The 6318-nt window shown below is 41.0% G+C and overlaps 1 pseudogene; it reads right to left on the bottom strand.

The window, feature by feature from the left end:
• Nucleotides 1–641: 641 nt before the first annotated feature.
• On the bottom strand, nt 642–1398 carry LOC108318316 (annotated as a pseudogene).
• Between the last annotated feature and the right edge of the window lie 4920 nt (nt 1399–6318).

The following is a 6318-nucleotide window of genomic DNA, read 5'->3' on the forward strand; positions in this document are numbered from 1 at the left end:
TTTTCCTTTTCTGGATTACGCTTGTGAGTCAAGTCTAAAACTCTTTGCATAAGCTTAGATTCCAAAGATTTTCTCCTATTTTTTCTAAACAATCTTGTAGTTTTACATTTCACATTTAAGTTCACAATCTTTTGAGATAATTTTTGTATAAGGTATGAGAGTTAGGTCAAGTTCCTTTTTTCTTTTTCACCTATAAATATCCAGTTGCTCCAGCACCATGTGTTGAAAAGTCTATATTTCCTGCATTGAACTGTTCTTACATCTTGGTCAAAAATCCACTGGATATATCTGTGTGGGTCTATTTCTAGATTCTTTAATCTATTCCATTAATATATGTGTCTAATGTGTCTCTCTCTTTGCCAACACTACACAATCTTGATTACTATAGCTTCAGATTAAGCCTTGAAATTGAGTAGACTGATTATTCCCACATTACTCTTCTTATTCAAAATTCTTTTAGATTTTCTTTTTAAAAATTTCTAATGATCACTTTTATTTAGAAGCCCTGCCTCTCTTTGTTTTGATTAAAAGTCACATAGCCTTACATCAGTATATTTTTTTAAAAATTCTACCCAAAAGATAGTTGTATTTTGAAAATAACAAAGATATAGTTAGCTTGAAGAGACCCGGGGTAGCCAATACTAACAACTTCCATGATTATTTCTCTGCAAGTGCTCTGCTGCTGCTTTTGGAGTCCCTCTCCTTCCTCTTGCAGAGGCCATCGTTTCCTCAATCTCAGCGTTTAATTTGTGTATTACCCATTCCATTGCTTCTCAGCCCTGCCATCAGTCCTTCAAGGTAGCTGCTGAGGCTGACTCCTTTCACAGTGATGATGGCTTCTCAAGTCAAAATAGTTTTTTTCTGAGTCCTGAGGATGTGGCTTTTATATAAGTCCCTCATCTGCTGAACCTTTATTTGTAAATGAAATGTTAGTAAATTTAAGTTCCATTGTTTTCTCTACACGATCAACTACAGAATGTTCTTGCACATATGTTTTGGTTCTTGCTGCACCAGTAAGAGACTTCACAACGGAAGCAGCCCCCGTTCTGTGCTGAGAACGGTTCCAGAGGGATCTGCATGTCTGTCCAACACATCAACTCCAGCCACACCCAGGTTCCTAGGGTTTGGATATTTCTGCATTGCAACTGTTGTAACAATTTCCCACAGGTGGTCAAAGACCTGCTCCAACATCCATAGCTTCACCGTGCTGGCAGCTGTGGTGCTAGGGGACAATGAGGCAAAGAGGCTACGCCTGCCCCTGACCCACCCCAAGCATCCCAGCCAGCCACACAGTGCACAGACACCATTGAGTCTGATGTGAGGGGTGTCCCAATGCACTGCCTCTTGCCCTATCCCAGCACGGGTTTTACCCCTTAGCTTTTTGTTTGGACTTTCCATAAAAATTCGACAATAATCTTGTCTATAGCTACAAAAAGATCTTGCTGCGTTTATTTTAATAGGAATTACATTAAACCTTTATATCTATTTGGGGAGAACTGACATCCTGACTATGTTGAGTCTCCAATCCATAAACATGGACTATTACTCCATTTATTTAGATCTTGTTATCTTTGATCACATTACATAATTTACAGCATAAATGTCCTGTACTGGTTTTGTTAGATTTATACCTATTTCATGTTTTTGAGTGATTGCTAATATTAAATTTTTTATTTTGATGTCCATGTGTCCAAAGCTAGTTTGTAGAAATATACATTTTTTTCATATGTTGATCTCTTGTTGAGCTCATTTATTGGTTCCACAAGATTTTTTTTTTTTTTTTTGGCAGATTCTTCTGGATTTTTGATGTGGCCAATTACATCATCTGCAAATGGGGATAGTTTTATTTCTTCCTTCCCCAACTGTATGCCATTTACTTTCTTTTATTGCCTTATTGCACTGGCTAGCACTTAAAGCACTGTGTTCAATAAAAGCGATAAAAGAAGACGTCCTTTCCGTCTTCCCAGCTTTACAGGGAAAGCTTCAGTCTTTCACGATTAAGTAAAATGTTAGCTGTGTGCCTTAAATCTGTGATTTTATTCTTTGTTTGTTCTATTTTTTCATACAGATGCTGTTTATCAAGTAAGGTGGTCTCTAATCCTGCTTTTCTGGGAGGTTTTATCCTGAATAAGTGTTGAATTTTGTTAAATGCTTTTTCTGAATCTATTGATATTACTATGCGATCTTTCTTCTTTAGCCTGTTAATATAGTGGATGTCACTGACTGATTTTTTTTTTCCATTTGAGATCTTCCTGGCTGTTGGTATGATTAGTGATTTTCAGTTGAATCTTGGACATTTTTATAACTATTAATCTTATTTTAACTCTATATTTTAGCTGGCTTTCTTGACATTACTCCAGCAGAGGAGGAAAGACACCATCCCATTACTGCCAGGTAGAGCTAGAAGACTAGGTTCGCTCAGCCTCTCTTGACATCTTAGTTACACTTCTCATTATTGCTGGGCAGATGTTGGCATTCTGGCTCCCCAGGTGGTCTCCACTGACACTGAGATGGGGAAAGCCTAGACTGTCTGCTAGTCCTTCTCTGGTACCTGAGCAGAAATGAAGAGGAGCACTTCATGACTGCCTTTTTAGGGTATAAGTCTAGGCTTCCCACATCTCCACTGACACCATGGGGGCTAGGTGGAGAGTGGACTTACTATTGACTCCCTACTTCGCCTTCTCTGACACAACCCTGGTGGGTGAGGTTCTTCTTTATAGCCTCATAGGGTGGAATTGTAGGCTCCCCACTCAGCCTTTATTGGCATGGGTGGGGGCCAAAGTTTTTGCTGTGCTGTTTGGCTGGAGCAGAGCAGTTGTTGTCTGTATTAGTCTTTTCAGGCTGCTACAACAAAATATAGACTGGTGGCTTAAACAAGAGACATTTATGTTTCACAGTTTTGGAAATTAGGGAGTCTGAGATCAAGGTGGTAACCAATTTGGTTCCTGGCAAGGGATCTCTTTCTGGCTTGCAGATGATCACCTTCTCACTGTGTCTTCACATGGCAGAGAGAAAGATCTCTCTCCACTCCCTTTCTTTTTTTTTTTTAGACAGGGTCTCACTCTGTCTCCCAGGCTGGAATGCAGTGAAGCATGATCTTGGCTCACTGCAACCTTTGCCTCCCATGTTTAAGCGATTCTTATGCCTCAGCCTCCCAAGTATGGGACTATAGACATGCACTACCACACCTAGCTAATTTTTATATTTTTTTATGGAGATGGGGGTCTCACCATGTTGGCCAGGCTGGTCTTGAACTCCTGATCTCAAGTGATCTACCCACCTTGGCCTCCCAAAGTGCTGGGATTGTGTCACCGCACCCAACCCCGCCATGCTGCTTCTTGTAAAGCTGCTAATTCCATCATGAGGGCCTTACTCTCATGACTTCATCTAACTCTAATTATCCCCAATGGCCCCATCTCCAAATGCAATTACGTTGGGAGTTGAGGCTTTGACATACGAATTTTGGGGAGACACAATACACTCCACAGCAATGTTTAAAACTTTTCCATCTTGCTAGGCTGCCCCTTACATGGTTCTTTGGCTAAAGAGAGCAGGATGTGGTTGGGCTTTTTTTACTAGTCCTGTTGGCATTTCTAGGCTGCTACCTTTTTTGACTCCAAGCCTGGTATATATGAGTCAAAAATAAAAACAAAGAAACTCACTCCAGTGTTATTCTTCAGGTCCTGTAGTCCATAAACATTCTGCCCTTCTTTTTTTTCTACCTTTCAGAGTCTTCTTATAATTGTTTTCTATGTAATATTCAAGGTTTTTGGTTGTACTTACTGGAAAGAATAGGGGAAAGTACATTTACCAGAAGAAAAGAAAATATGCTTTTTCTTTCTAGGAGAAAAAGCAAAGAGTTGGGGGTCACATCTATTTGTCTATATAGACAAATATATCATAAACCCATTACCAGGCATCATCTACCTATTATCTGCCATTAAGAGACATTTAGGGCTGGGCACAGTAGCTCACACCTGTAATCCCAGCCCTTTAGGAGGCTGACGCAGGAGGATTGCTTGAGGCCAGGAGTTCAACACCAATCTTGGCAACATAGAGAGACTCCATCTCTACAAAAAATGTTAAAGTTAGCTGGGTGTAGTGGTACATGCCTGTGGTCCCAGCTACTCAGGAAGCTGAAGTGGAAGTATCACTTCAGCCCAGGAGTCTCAGGCTGTAGTGAGCCATGATTACACCACAGCACTCCAGAAAAAAAAGAGGGAGAGACGTTCATTGGCCCGTACACTCTACTTGATATATTTACACATAGACACACAAACACACAGACACACACAGACACACACACACACACACACACACACACACACACACACACACACAAAGTATTTCTTTAAAAATGAAAATTACATTCTCTCAAGAATCACCAGGGGAAATAATCTAAAAAACGGACGACTCTTCCTGATGAATTAGAACACCAAGTTCAGTGCATCATATACGTGTCTTCCAAGCCCTTTTTGCAGAAGAGTAAATGAACACTACACATTTGTAAAATTCAGTTTCGAATTCTAATTGGTCTTACTGAGGCCTCAACTAAGGAGTAGTACAGGCTACCCTTGTCTGCTTTAGGTCAGCGGTTCTCAGAGCATGGTCATGGGCCTTGATCATATGTCCACAAAATTAAAACTATTTTTACAATAATTCTAAGATGTCTTTTGCCTTCCCTCTGTGTTAAAATTTGCACTGATGTTACACAAACAATGATGGGAAACACTGCTGCTGTTTGAGCACGCATCAGGGCAGTGGCACCAGATGGAAGTAGTGTCAAAGATCCAGTGATTTAAGAGAATGGAAAGACAAGCCACCTACTGTCTCTGCAGATTGGGAGAAAATATTTGTAAAACACACATCTGACAAAGAAAAAAATATATACCAGGGTGGGAAGATTGCTTGGGGCCAGAAGTTTGAGACCAGTCTGGGCAACATAGCAAGACTCATCTCTACAGAAAAATTTAAAAATTAGCTAGGCATGGTAGTGCACACCTATAGTCCTAGATGCTCAGGAGGCTTGAGCCCAGGAGTTCACAGCTGCAGTGAGCTGTGACTGCACAACTGCACTTGAGCCTGAGCAACAGAGTCAGACTCTGCCTCAAAAGAGAAAAGAAAAAAGGCACACATATCCGATAAAGGACTGGTAACCAATATATGCAAAGAACACTTAAAACCTTAAAACTCAGCAATACCAAACAACCCAGTTTTTAAAATGGGAAAAAGAGTTGAAAAAATACCTTACCCAAGGAAATAAACAGATGGCAGGCCAGACGCGGTGGCTCACGCCTGTATTCCCAGCACTTTTAGAGGCCAAGGCAGGTGGATCACTTGAGGTCAGGGGTTTAAGACCAGCCTGGCCAACAGGGTGAAATCCCATCTCTACTAAAAATACAAAATTACCCAGGTGTGGTGGCGCACGCCTGTAGTCCCAGCACTTTGGGAGGCCAAGGCAGGTGGATCACTTGAGGTCAGGAGTTTGAGACCAGCCTGGCCAACACGGTGAAATCCCATCTCTACTAAAAATACAAAATTACCCGGGTGTGGTGGCGCACGCCTGTAGTCCCAGCTACTCAGGAGGCTGAGACAGGAAAATCACTTGAATCTGGGAGGTGAGTGTTGCAGTGAGCTGAGATTGCACCATTGCACTCCAGCCTGGGCAACAGAGCAAGACCTGTCTCAAAAAAAGAAAGAAGGAAGGAAAGAAGGAAGGAAGGAAGGAGGGGAGGGGAGGGAAGGGGAGGGGAGGGGAGGGGAGGGGAGGGGAGGGAAGAAGAAAGAAAACATAGAGATGGCAAATAAACATGAAAAGATGCTCAGCATCATATGTCATTGGAGAATTGCAAATTAAAACAACGATGAAATGCTACTATACTCATATTAGAATGGCTAAAATCCAAAAAACTATTAATACATAATGCTGGCAAGGATGTGGAGCAATAGAAACTCTCAGTCACTGCTAGTGGGGATGCAAAATAGTACAGCCACTTTTGAAGACAATTTGGCTGTTTACATTTCTTATAAAGCTAGATGTATTCTTACCACCTAACCCAGCAATCATACCACTAGGGATTTACCAAAAGGAGTTGAAAACTTAGCCCACACAAAAATCTGCACATAAAGGTTTATAGAAACTTTATTCATATTTGCCAAAAACAAGCAGCAACCAAGATATTTTTCAAAAGGTGAATGAATAAACTGTAGTATATTCATACAGTGGAATAGTCACTAATCAAAATTAATGAGCATTCAACCCACAAAAAGGAGCATTCAATGCATATTGCTTAGTGAAAGGAGCCCATCTGAAAAGTC

This window comes from Cebus imitator, unplaced genomic scaffold (assembly GCF_001604975.1).
Source record: "Cebus imitator isolate Cc_AM_T3 unplaced genomic scaffold, Cebus_imitator-1.0 Scaffold217, whole genome shotgun sequence".
NCBI classification, from domain to species: Eukaryota; Metazoa; Chordata; class Mammalia; order Primates; family Cebidae; genus Cebus; species Cebus imitator.